We start from the raw sequence: 13,740 nt of genomic DNA on the forward strand, positions 1-13,740 counted from the left end.
GGTCGGTTGATGTCAAGACTCTTCTTGTCAGGCGTTCAGGGACCCACAACGGCTCCGTGCGATCCTGGGGAAAAACACATACAGATCCTCGTGCCCATGTCAGCACGGGGTCGGGGCCGTTCCATTGGCCTGTAAGAACATCCTTCCACTTAACATAACCAATCACAGAGGGCTGAGGGGACACATGTCTATCAGCCACAGAGCGACCATGAATATCCAAATTTAAAAAATTAATGGTAAAGAGAGCTAAGGACAGGCGTTCTTTAGGAGTGTGTTCAGCTCCTATTCCCCCTTTTTGTTTTTGTAAAGTTTCCTTTAAAGTGCGATGAGCACGCTCAACAATGCCTTGTCCTTGAGGATTGTAAGGCAGACCATGAGTAAGTTGCACTCCCATGGTAGAACAAAAGGATGTAAATTGTCTGCCAGTATAAGCAGGTCCATTATCAGTCTTAAGGGATGCAGGAGCACCCCATGCTGCCCATGCTTCTAGGCAATGAGTGATAACATTACGTGCCTTCTCTCCCGACAAAGCAGAGGCATGAATAACTCCAGAGCACGTATCAACAGAAACATGTACATACTTAAGGTTACCAAAGTCAGGTATGTGCGTCACATCCATTTGCCAGACAACCAATGGTTTTAATCCCCGTGGGTTCACTCCATAAGTAGGGGGATGAAGAAATGTGACACAATGAGGACATTGTAATACTATCTGACGAGCATCCGCTCTTGAAATGGAAAAACGCCTGCGCAGCGTTAAAGCATTAACATGGAAATTTTGGTGAAATAATTTAGCCCCCTCTAAGGAGGAAGCCAAGCATATCAACTGGCCTCTAGTGGCTGAGTCCGCACAGGCATTACCCTGTGATAACGGACCAGGAAGAGAAGTATGAGCCCGTATGTGCATTGGATAAAAGGGAGCAGTGCGGCTACAGATAAGTTGTTGAAGCTGATTAAAGTAAGCAGATACATTATGGGCATTACTAATAGCTCCCACGGCCTCCAGGACTTTGAGTGCTTGTACCACATAAATGGAGTCCGAGATAAGATTAAAAGGAAAAGAACACTGTTTAAAAACCTCAATAACAATTTGCAATTCAACCCATTGTGGATTACCAGGAGCAAATTGATGCTGAACAGGGGGAGAATCATTAATTACATAAGCTCCCATTCCAGACTTGGAACCATCAGTGAAAATATTAACAGCCCCCGGAATTGGATTGGGTGAAGTTACCTTAGGGAAAATGATGGGATGTTCTTTAACAAAATGGAGTAATGGATGGGAAGGGTAATGATTATCAATAGCCCCTTGAAACGAGCAACATAGAATAGCCCAGTTGTCTAGAGTAGCACACAAAACATTAAGTTGAGCCTTAGTATAGGGTATAATAAGAGAAGAAGGTGATTGTCCAAAAAATTGAATGCTTTGGTGAATCCCTTTAAGTGCTAACGCTGCAACAGCATCAGGATAGTATTCTAAAGATTTTCCTGGGGATATATGTGGGTGGATCCATAGTAAAGGCCCATCTTGCCACAGTACTCCAGTAGGCTGCCGCATAGTGGCAAGCACACATAACTGGAAAGATTTATCACTTTGGAGCCTGTATAGAGTAGCATGTTGTATAGCTTCTTCTACTGTTATAAGGGCCGCTCTAGCCTCTTTGGTGAGGCTACGAGGAGAAGCAAGATCTGGATCACCCTTAAGGGTAGCATACAAAGGCTGGAGCACACCATTAGGAATATGTAAATATCCCCTTATCCAATTAATATCTCCCAACAGTTTTTGAAAATCATTCAGAGTTTGGAGATCTTGAGTTCTTATGGTGATTTTTTGTGGTTTTAGTTTATCATACCCAATTATTGCTCCCAAATACTCAATAGAATTCCCCGTTTGAACCTTTTCAGGTGCAATATGTAGCCCATATTGAGCTAACAGCTTTACTAAGTCTTTATAGGCCTCATTAACTATCTGTTCTAATTTAGCGGCCAATAACACATCATCCATATAGTGAATAATCTTGATGAAGGGATACTTATGTCTGAGAGGTGCAAGTGCCTTCCCCACATACATCTGGCACATCGTGGGACTATTAGCCATTCCCTGTGGCAACACTACCCACTCAAACCTAAGATCTGGCTCCTCGTGGTTACACGAGGGAAGGGTGAAAGCAAAACGTTGTGAGTCTTTAGGATGCAAAGGAATAGAAAAGAAACAGTCTTTAATGTCAATAGCAATAATATGCCAGCCCTGAGGAATAGAGGAGAGCAGAGGTAGCCCTCTTTGAATGGGCCCCATAAGTTGCATTTGAGCATTAACTGCTCGTAAATCATGTAGTAGGCGCCACTTTCCTGATTTTTTCCTAATAACAAATATGGGAGTATTCCATGGAGAAGTAGAAGGTTGGATGTGGCCCAAGTTTAGTTGTTCTTTGATTAAATTATGGGCCGCTGCCAATTTAACCGAGGGAAGAGGCCACTGAGGCACCCAAACAGGCTCCTCGGTGAGCCATGTTATGGGTATTTGAGCCCCAGTGGCCCCTAGGAAAAACCCAGACCAAATCTGTTAAGTTTTTGATGACCTTGCACAGGATGCCTACACCCCTGTAGGTGTTTTCCTAGTCCTAGACCTGGCCTATACCCCATATTTTGCATAATCTGTTGAGACACCGGAGAATAGTCATTACTAAGAGTAAACCCCATGTCTTTCATCAGATCACGACCCCATAAAGAGATAGGTAAATCAAGTACATAAGGCTGAAAGGTGCCATTGTGTCCTTCTGGGTCCTTCCAAGATAGATGTCTACAGCTGATTTGAGGGGCCTGGGCATATCCCAAACCTCTTAGTGATTGATCTGAGAGCTGCACCGGCCACCCCTTTGACCAGTCCTTTTGTGCTATTATACTACGATCTGCTCCAGTATCTAGCAATCCCAAAATTGATTTGCCTTCTATGGTTAAGGTTAAAGTAGGACGGTCATTCATATCTAAGGACAAATAAACAGAATTCCCTCTAGTGACTCCAATCTCATCACTTGTCCTTGAAAAGGAATCAGCAGGAAAGCGGGTATGCAGACTGGGTAGAATTAGCAATTGAGCAATCCGGTCTCCTGGGGAAATGGACACAATACCCTTTGGAGCTTCCACCATAACCTTTACTGATCCTACAGTATCAGGACTAATGACTCCAGGAAAGACATGAAGACCTTGTAATATAGAGGATGCACGTCCAATTAGCAAACCTACAGTGCCAGGTGGTAAAGGTCCTTTGAATTTAGTTTCCACCAATTGGACTCCCATCTTAGGTGTTAGTACGAGTCTGGAGGCGGAACAGAGGTCCAATCCCGCGGCACCTGTAGTGGCTCTCCGCGTCTCATGGGATGGCGTAGAGATGGCCATGTCTCGGGTTTGGGTGTGACATTCTCCATTGCCCCATATATTTGTGGGCCCTGAGGTCGGGGGCCCCTTCGGCCGTTTTTTGGCCCAGCTGAAACAGGCTGTCCATAGATGTCCCACACTGATCTACACTCTTTTGCCCAATGCTTTCCCTTTTTACATTTTGGACACAGCCCCGGTTGACGAAGGCCATTGGAAGGGCCACCGCGAGGGGGTCCAGTAAAATTATCTTTTTTAGGACATTCACGTCTGAAATGACCAGGTTGACCACAATGGAAGCATGTTCCGGCACCAGGACTGCCCCCTTTTGCCATCCGAAGGACAGCAGCTGCAAGACCTGCATTAGTTAAAGGTCCTCCAATCTCTCTACACACTTTCATCCATGCTTCTATGCCCTTATTTTTATAAGGAGTGATTGCTGCTTTACATTCCTTAGTGCACTGCTCAAAGACCAATTACTTGATAAGGGGCATGGCTCTATCAGGATCCCCAAAAATCTTTCCAGCGGCATCCACCATCCTTGCTACAAAATCTGAAAAGGGTTCTGTAGGGCCTTGTAGAATCTTGGTCAAATTACCAGACACCTCTCCTCTATTTGGAAGCGACTTCCATGCCCGAATGCAAATGTTGTTAATTTGATCATATGCCTCAAGAGGAAATCCTGTCTGTTGATTTGCAAATCTACCCTGCCCTAAGAGCATATCCTTGTCCCAATGGGGATGTCCCGCCGCATGGTTTTGGGCGGCCTGCTCTATTGCGCCCTCTAGCACGAATGCTCTCCAGTCCAGATATTTACCCGGGGAAACGCAAGCCCGAACAAGGCTAGCCCAATCAGAGGGAGTCATACAGTATCTAGATAGATTCTCCACCTGAGTCAGTGTGAAAGCGGCATCCACCCCATAAGTGCGCACAGACTCCGCCAGGGTCTTTACAATTTTAAAATCTAAGGGTTCATGGACTCTTCCCCTGTTGTCATCCTGAAAAACTGGATAAGCAAGACCCATCTCAGCGTGAACAGCCCTCCATGTTTGGGCATGGAAAGCTCTCCCCGAAGTGCCCCCACCATACGGCGGTGGATCCGGGGGATCGTTTTTCCTGAGCTCCTGTTTCTTTTTGTTCTCTTCTTCTGTAGCTAAACTCCCTAGCTGACAAGACAGCCTCCCGAGCTCTTCCTCCTCATCCTCCTCCTCCTCTGACCCACTTTCGCATGGGGGTGTACGCAGCGTACTGAGATCTGGATACAACCGTCTCCTCCCCCGTGTCATGCTCCGCACACTCCCCTCTTCTCGAGTCACTTCGCTTTTTGCCGTCTCCGACTTTTCCTCATGTAATCGCTCTAAAACCTCCTGTCCTTTAGCAAGTGCTTCCTGGCATCTGCCATCCGTAAGGCAACCACGGACCATTTTCCAAAGGGGTATCACCCCACCCTCTAACATGCCGTGCTCAGATGCAAAATCAAGATCTTTGCCTAATTTATCCCAACTAGGCGCAGTAAGGCTGCCCGAAAATGCAAACCACGGTGCAGCGATATCTACCTTTTGTAAAAATCTCTGTAGTGTACTATGCTTCACTTCCAGTCCCTTGGAACGTAACAGGCCATCTAGGGCCAGAAGAAGCGGACTTGAAGATGCGGCACCCATGACACAACGACAAAAAAAATACAGACAGCAGAAACACACTGACACAGCGAAAGAGACACAGAAAGCAAAAGCGAAAGTAGACGCAAAAGTACACGGCGCGACTGCAATAAAATGCAAGGCTTCCTCTTTCATTACAGACAGAGGAGTTGCCCCACTTTCTTCGCGTATCCCACTTACCTGGGACTAACCCCGCTTTAATCGCGGATCCCCTTACCTGGGGACTGACCCCGCTTTGAACGCGGATCCCCCTTACCTGGGGACTGACCCCGCTTTGATCGCGGATCCCACTTACCTGGGACTAACCGGTGCACCACCCCTGACTACTGAGAGTTCTGATTTCCCGGGTTTCGGCACCACTTGTCGCGACCCCTTGCCCGCAAGGAAGACGCAACTCCGAAATCTTCTCTCAGTAGTTTTATTCGGGCCCTTGATATTTATTATTCTTTCTTCTTCTCTCTCTTCCCGGATGCCCTCCCAGCCTTAATAAAGCATCCCAAGCCCCAATGCAAAGCTGCCGCGTGGAACTCTCTCACAGGGTGATGAAAAATCATGTGCCAACTCTCTCAGATAAGGAGTTGTTTGTCACATACCACAGCGGAGCCAGCGCCATCTCGTAATGGCGACCATAGTCTGCAGAAATGGCAGAAGCGGCTCACCACAGCTTGAAACAATTTAAAGTAAATACCTACTATTTCAGACACTTGACTTAAAACACAACATGCCTTATATAGAAAATATTCTATCAGATTAACATCAAATTTTCTGTATCAATTTTATGTGTGTTTTTTTTTTTTTTTTTTTTTTTTTTTTACTGAAGAAATACATTGCTTCCTTCAAGCAGATGAATATTGGGATTTTATGGAAGTTCATCTTTTAGGCTTGGGCCAAATTCTTGTTCTTTAATTTATAACATTACAATGAAATGACTTTGAGTCTATCTGAACTGTGACTTTAAATACAATCCTTTATTCCAGATGATTGAGGAGAAGAAAATAATAATATATTTCTACTGATATTCAATAGCTGGACTTTGGTCACTTAAGATATTTTTTTCTGGTCATAATAATAACATATATGCAAGGAGGATAGCTACATTGGGGATTCAAAGACAGGCCTAAAATACTGCCAAAGAGCTTTCTACACATATTGCTATAATATTTTAACATTATGTAAACAATTTGAAGTAAAAACATATGTAGCCATTATTAAAAGAAAAGATTTAAATCTATTAAATCACATATATGAGGAATTGCATAATTAAAACATAATGACCAGCATTTCTACTGAGGACTTTTTATTTCAGAAACCCATCCATATTTGATACTTGTTATTCTTTCATACACAATAGCTCTAGAATATATGTAATGTGACTCCTTATATGTCATACACGATGATCAGATTTAGCATCAAGGTAACACTTTAACTCAATAAAAGATTATAAATACAAATTAAAAAAAATCACTAGAGGGCATGATTTTCAGTGTCTTATTAGATTAGAGTTTTCAATATGTTCCTACTGCTTAATCTAGAAGAGAAAGATGCAATCAAAGTAACACACTACCACAGAAAACCTCAAGATGAGATTATATCAAGAACTATTTTGATGATATATGGTAATTCTGAATCTATAAGAAAGCCTATGTACAGTGGGAGCACAACTACCATTACATAATCCAGATATAATTCGGTAATAATATTGGAATGGCATCTGGAGGATATTAGAGGGACTTGATAACTGAAGTGAGAAAAATGTGTTTTGGGTGAATCCACATATATCCCTGGTAAGAGGATAGGCTGAGATTGATGAAGATGACACTATTTGAAACAAAGGCTTCTTCTTCATTTTCTCCTAAGATATATACCATTAATATGGAATATGAAAAAGATCAACAAACTATATTATTTTATTAATAAAAGAAACATTTTCCTCTGAAGTTTATTTTGAGATTTCAGCTAACACCATAATTTTCTTCTGAAACTTCACATCCTTTTCTAGCACAAGATCTAGCCCAAGAACTTTACCATTGGTATCTTGGCCCTAATACATCTAGGTTTGCTAATAATTATGGGGTTCATAGTTACAGATGTTTTTGTCTCATAATTTTGGAGATGACATCAAATAAAAATTAATAATATACTTTTACAGTTTTTTAGGGGGTGCTTCTCCATTTGTACCACCTGCCCACTGAGTGTTCTCTATGACATCACCTTCAGCCCCAGAAGCTCCTGCTTGGCAAAGTTCAACCATCAATTCTCGCATCAGAGCATGTGATTCCTTGTTCCTTGTGGGTATTCTACATGTTTTTGAATGCTTGATTCTCATTCTCTTCTACTGCCATCATCAATGTGACCAAACATGATCTTGTATTCACTACTGTATGCTGAACAATTGTACCAATGTATTACTTTCTAAGGCATTTATTTTCAATATTGGGGGTGTTCCAGGAATTCTTTTTTATAGGGTTCCTGTCCTCAGGTCTTTCTAAAATTCAATAAATAGATAAAACTCTAACTAAAAAACAAATGATGTTATCACTATTAATACATGAACATTAAAATAAATAAACAATATTTAAAACTCTTAATAGGTGTAAGGACTTAGATAACATAGATCAATTTGGTGGAAGACACAAAATACCAAAATGCATTGTATCCTTGGTGATCTTTGTACTGAGAAGAAATTATTGTTTTCAGCATTGGGTAGGGCACTGCTATTTTCTTCTGTAACCATGACATGGTATCAATCATATGTAAAAAGAAAAAAAAATAACAGAAATAGGAAATGGTTCTCTCAGAAAAAAAAGAAAGTACAAGCACATTGTGATAATGCACAGAATATCCAAAATGTGGCCTCTGTATATGGGGCATCTACAGAAAGCATGAACTTGTATACCTACTGGGAGAAAGAAAAGTGTTGCAATCCTCCAGCGAATTGGGCTTTATTGTTTGAAAGTATAAAAAATAGCCATTGATAAAGCAATATTTCTTGCAGGACTGAACATTGAATGTACATTTGCAAGAATATAAAATAGATTCCCAGAGCTATTCAATTCAGAAATATTGTTAAGTAATGAAATTCAGAAATAGCCCGAATGTCCATCATTTTTTTTAGTTCCAACTTTCGTCTATCTATTTCATGGAAAGTTAAGATTTTTGCATATGTGAAGTGTTTTCCAGGTTGTTTCATTGAGTGAAAAATAAGGGGCAGAAAGCATATACACGAACACTCCCTTTTGGGTAAGAAAGAAATTTACATAATAACATATTATTGTTATTACCTCCTACCAAAAAAAAAGAAAAAGAAACAGTAAGATTATATACTAGAAACAATTAAATCAGTTGTTCATGAAGGGCAATGTTTAAAGATTAGTGGGGATGGAATATAGGTGAGTCTTCAGTGTATTCTAACATGGGTATATATTTGAGCCACATTAACAAAAAACATGTTCAAAACATAGAATTAAATCAAAGGACAAAAATCAAGCCCAACAGACAGGTAAGAGTCTGACAACACAAACATGAACCATACTATTCTGTGACTAATTAATTTCTTAAGCTTGCATGATTTCCAGGATCTTTTCTCCAGTGTGAACAAAATGTTTACCTAAAGTAGCAATGCTTGCTGTGATGTAACATTTACTGATCAGTAATTGGCAATAAAGGATCACAGGATTCATATGCAATGTTTAGTGTCAGCATAGAAAGGGACAAGATGGGTTTTATGCTTTCTCCATTAGACTGGAGTTTACAAGAGCAGCGGCAACTTCTTATCTAGTGTGAGCAGCCTGGTGAATACATAGATATGATTATTAATATACATTGAAGAATTCTTTGAAAGTTTAATGCTGAGAACACAGAGATTACTTGACAGTTACTTTCTGATCCAGGTTTCAGAAGATAAGCTATACACACTTGGGGAAAAATGACCAGTCCTAGACACTGTGTGAGTATGTATTTTAATGTTGTGGTAGTTTATCATGAGCCTAGGCAGACAAAGGTGGGGTCCCGCAGGTTATTAAGTCATGGAATAGGATTATTGTCATTTATTAAAAGAAAATTACAAAGAAACTTCTCAATTTATCCTGTGAGGACAGAGATGGTGTACTTCCTTACTCTCATCAAGCTGCTATAATAATCTTTGGTAGACTGGGTGGTTTATAAGCCACAGACACTCATTTTTCACAGTGTGTAAGATCAAGGTACAAGGCAATTCAATGTTTGGAAAGGATATTTCTAATGGGTAGAAGCTTCTGGCTGTGTCATCATGTGATGGAAGAAGCTAGCTAGCCTGTAGCACTGTTCATTATAACATTAATTCTACTGATGAAGTCTTCAGCCTCAGGACCTCAACTCCTCCCCAAAGACTCACCTTATAATACCATCACCTTAATGGGGAGGAGTTCAACCAAGTTACCCAAGGGGACAAACCTTCAAATTAGAGCTTTCTATGAAAAAGCAAGTTCGCAATAGTCAATAAACATGTTAGAAACTTGATCTTGGACATCTGAGCTTTCAGAAGTCCACAAATGATTTTTTTTGTTGTTGTTGTAAGGTATATGTTTCTAGTACTCCCTTAGAGGAGTCCAAACAGACTAAAATATATTTAAAGTGATAATTCTGTCTTTTCAATTGTTCCTTCAATATGAACTCTTCCCTGAATTTTACACAGGTTATCAACTCTCTGAGCATCCCTCCATGTATGTGCCTATGTACATGCACATACAACAGCAAGGAGCTTGGGGCTTTCCACCAAGCCCAATCCTCATATTCTGCATTTCTACATGTCAAATTTGGGAACCACCCACTTGGCCCCATCCCTTCAAGGCAGGCAAAGGCCTCCTGTGGTGTTACTCTCTGAGCTACCTCTTTCAGATTGGAGTGAAGCCTCCTTCTACCCTGCACTCTGAACTCTGCTCTCACGTCCTCACTGGCCCTGCCTGTATCCTGGTTAGAGCCAGGCCTTCCATTGCACCTGTACATCATTTTCCTGCTCTATTGACCTGATCATTATGTGCCAACACTTTACCATGCTCATCTGTGCATTTTTTTCCTCTGTTCCCACAGCAACAACGAAGCTGCCATTTGCTAGCTGTGTGATCTTAAGCAAGTTAACTTGACACAGCTGAGCATTCCTGTCCTGCAACATGGGTGTAAACATGGCTTCAACTCATTGAGTTCTTATTGCCAGTGAAGAGGTCAGGGATAGAATTCTCAAAAACAATAGTCCAATACATGGTCATCAATTGCTCCTGATATCATTAAGTGTCACAATTACTAGCTGTCAATCTCACTTCACAACATGGGGAACATGAATCCTTTAAAAGGAAAAATAAATAAATAAAATAATTAAGTTCATATGGCCAGTGGGCCCAGGTTTGCTCTGACTCTAGATTCCCTACCCCCAACCAGAGCTCAGGGCAGAATAAATACAAAGGTGCCACATGAGGAGAGGACTAATGTAAAGCAGATAAAGGCAGTTTAATGAATGAACAAAAGGGAAAGAATTGAGGGAAGGAACCAAATCCTATAACTGACACTTGGAGAATCAGGAGATTTTACCTTCACATTGACTCCCTTCTCTTGAGAACAAAACTACTGAAAAACAGACCACTGAGATGGGTTAGTCATCAATGCAGACAATAAAGGACACTCTGGATGTTACCAGGCTGGTTGGTGCATGTACAAATAGTCAGAACCATGGATTGGAAGACCTCAAATGGTTCACATGAGACCTTTTGCTTCCTCCATCTGCATTCCCTGGTTCACACAATGGCAGGCTGAGCTTGGACCCTGAAAGTCCTGTGTGCTGGCAGGTGATATTCCCAGAAAATAGCATCTACACATATTTTCACAAGTTTACTCATTCTACTCAGCCACAAACAAGAATGGAATTATATCATTTGTGGGAAATGAATGAATCTGGAGAACATAAAATTAAATGAAATAAATCAGATGCAGAAAGTCAATTGTCAAGTCTTTTCTCTCATATGTGAAAGGTAAAAGAAAAATGGAGTTGAAAAAAGAAGTGGATATCAAAAAAATGGAGAAAGAATACTTGAGTTTAGACTGATGAAAGAGAGGATAAGAGAGATGATTCAGGCACTGAGAAATGAGACTGGTCAATGATGTTATGCCCATATATGTATAGGTCACAATTGAACATACTAATAAAATAATTACAATGTCCTAAATTAAATGTCATTTTTGGTACCAGTGACTGAAATACAGCAAGCTTCACCATTGAGCAATATCCCCATCACCAGTCCTATTTTTGTATTTTTTTAAACAGGGTTTATCTAAGTTTTTCAAGGCTTTGCCCAAAGACCTAAAGCTGGGTGCCCACAAAGCAAAAATACAAAGGACTGTCATCCCCCTGGCCTATGGAGCACTCACTAGGCACTAAGTGCTAACTGTCTATGACTTCATTTAATTCTCCCTATAATCTTGGGAAGCAAGTGGCATTATCCCCATCTTAAAGATAAATAAATAGGAGAGAAATTAAAGATCTAAGGAGAGAAATTCAAGATCTATTCAAGCTAAGTGAGGTGGCACATGTCTGCCATCCCAGCAGATTTGGAGCCTAAGGCAGAAAGATTGTGAGTTCAAAGCCAACCTCAGCAAAATTGAGGTGCTAAGCAACTCAGTGAGACACTGTCTATAAATAAAAATACAAAGTAGGACTGGGGATATGACTCAGTGGTTATGTGCCCCTGAGTTCAATCCCAAGTACCAAAGGAAAAAGAAACTATTCAAGCCTCTATAAATATATAAAAGCCAGAACACAAATGTATGATATGTACTCAGGACCTTGGTTCATTAACATTTATATTATACTAGTCATAACATCTAGGAACCTCCCTGCAAGCTTAATAAATCCAATGCTTGAGAGTAATCCCCAGATATTTTTGTTTCACTGACTGGAGCTAAAGTCCAGGTATCAGGGTGATTGACTCTACTGCTCACAATTAGAGATGCAATCACTTTTATATTAAAAATCAGGGAAACTTAGACAAAATGATTGGATTCACCTGCTCAATGTTGTGCATCAAGTCCACAGGAAAACCAGGGTGTGTGTCTGTACTTCTGTGGCTCTCCAAAGAGATCTCTGTGGCTCCAACAAAAGAAGACTCCACAAAGCTGAGGGGACACAAGCCAACCCCTCTGCCACAACTCACCCCACAATACTCCCAGGGAATAAGTGTACATAGAGGAGAGAATTCCAGGTGGTAACTTGGTTATCAATGGACAATGCCACGCAAGGAAATAGGGAATAACCCAATCCAGCAAAGGCAGAGTATTGGCTGGGCCAGGATGGGGGCTGGCCTACAGGATAAACTTTTCCAAGGCACATGAAGCCCAGGGCTTCCTCCTCCCCAAATGAGCCTTGCCTTATCACACATATGCTTGTTCAACTATTTATGCCCTTCTCCTATTTTATATTTCTCTTGCACATGGCTTTGGAGGTCTTATGCTTTGGCATTTCTTACATTTTTTAATGCATCTTTCAAACTACTACAAAATCAACCATGTGGAATATTACCTGTACAGGTTACAGTTTTATTTTATTACCATTTAGCTCAAGTTTCCAAATCTCTCTGAAATACACTTTTTTAGTTTTTATGATACTTTTATTATCCCTTTACATATTGACAATGGTTGTGATAAAGCAGTATCTTCTGATTTCAACACCTGGAATATCAGTGACCTGCTTAAAATGATTGCACTTTCTTTTAATTCTCCTATTTTATATTTCTTTTGCACATGGCTTTGAAGGTCTCATGATTTGGCATTTCTTATAAATGTTTTTTTCTGCAGCTTTCAAACTACTCCAAATTCAACCATGTGGAATAGGCCTTACAGGTTTTAATTGATTTTATTATCATTTAATTCAAGTTTCCAAATCTCTCTCAAAATACTTTCTTTTTTTTCATTTTTATGATACTTGTATTAACTCTTCACACATTGACAATGGTTGTGATAAAGCAGTATCTTCTTAATCCAACACTGGAATTTCAGTGACCTGCTTGAAATGATTATACTTTCTTTTGATTCTACATCACAAGTCTCCATTTTATTTTTTATGCTTTATATAACTTTATATATAGTACAGACACTACTAAGCTAATATTACATGGTTTGTCTCAGAGAAAGGGCAGGCCTCCCCTCTACCTCTGTTAGTGAATATGATGGCTCATCACAGGTTCCTTAGGGTTGCCTTTCAGCATGGGCTCTGACTCAGCTCCATGTTTAATCTTCCTGTGATCTCCTCAGCATGTAGCCTTCAGTTCTTCTTCTTCTTTCTCCTTCTTCTTCTTCTTCTTCTTCTTCTTCTTCTTCTTCTTCTTCTTCTGAAATTTCAGATTAATTTCATTAATTAATTATTAATTTTAATTAATTAAGTATTAATCATTAATTAATTATTAATTTAAATATGTTACACAGAGCCTGAATCACAAAAAATCCATTTCAGAAATGGTGGCATAAAGAAACAACACTACCCAGAAACCAGGTGCTTCATGTGAGAAAAAGCTAGGGAAGAGGAGCCTATAACACATGATAGAGAGAGGACCCTCAGAGCCATGGTGTAACCATGGGAGGTGCCAGAAATCCCTCACCCCAAATTGGAGGCATTGTAAATTGTTTAATTTGACTGGACTAATTTGATCTTATGATCAGAGTGATAGCAATTTTGTTTGGACATGATTCC

The sequence above is a fragment of the Marmota flaviventris genome, chromosome 11 (genome assembly GCF_047511675.1).
Source record: "Marmota flaviventris isolate mMarFla1 chromosome 11, mMarFla1.hap1, whole genome shotgun sequence".
NCBI lineage: Eukaryota > Metazoa > Chordata > Mammalia > Rodentia > Sciuridae > Marmota > Marmota flaviventris.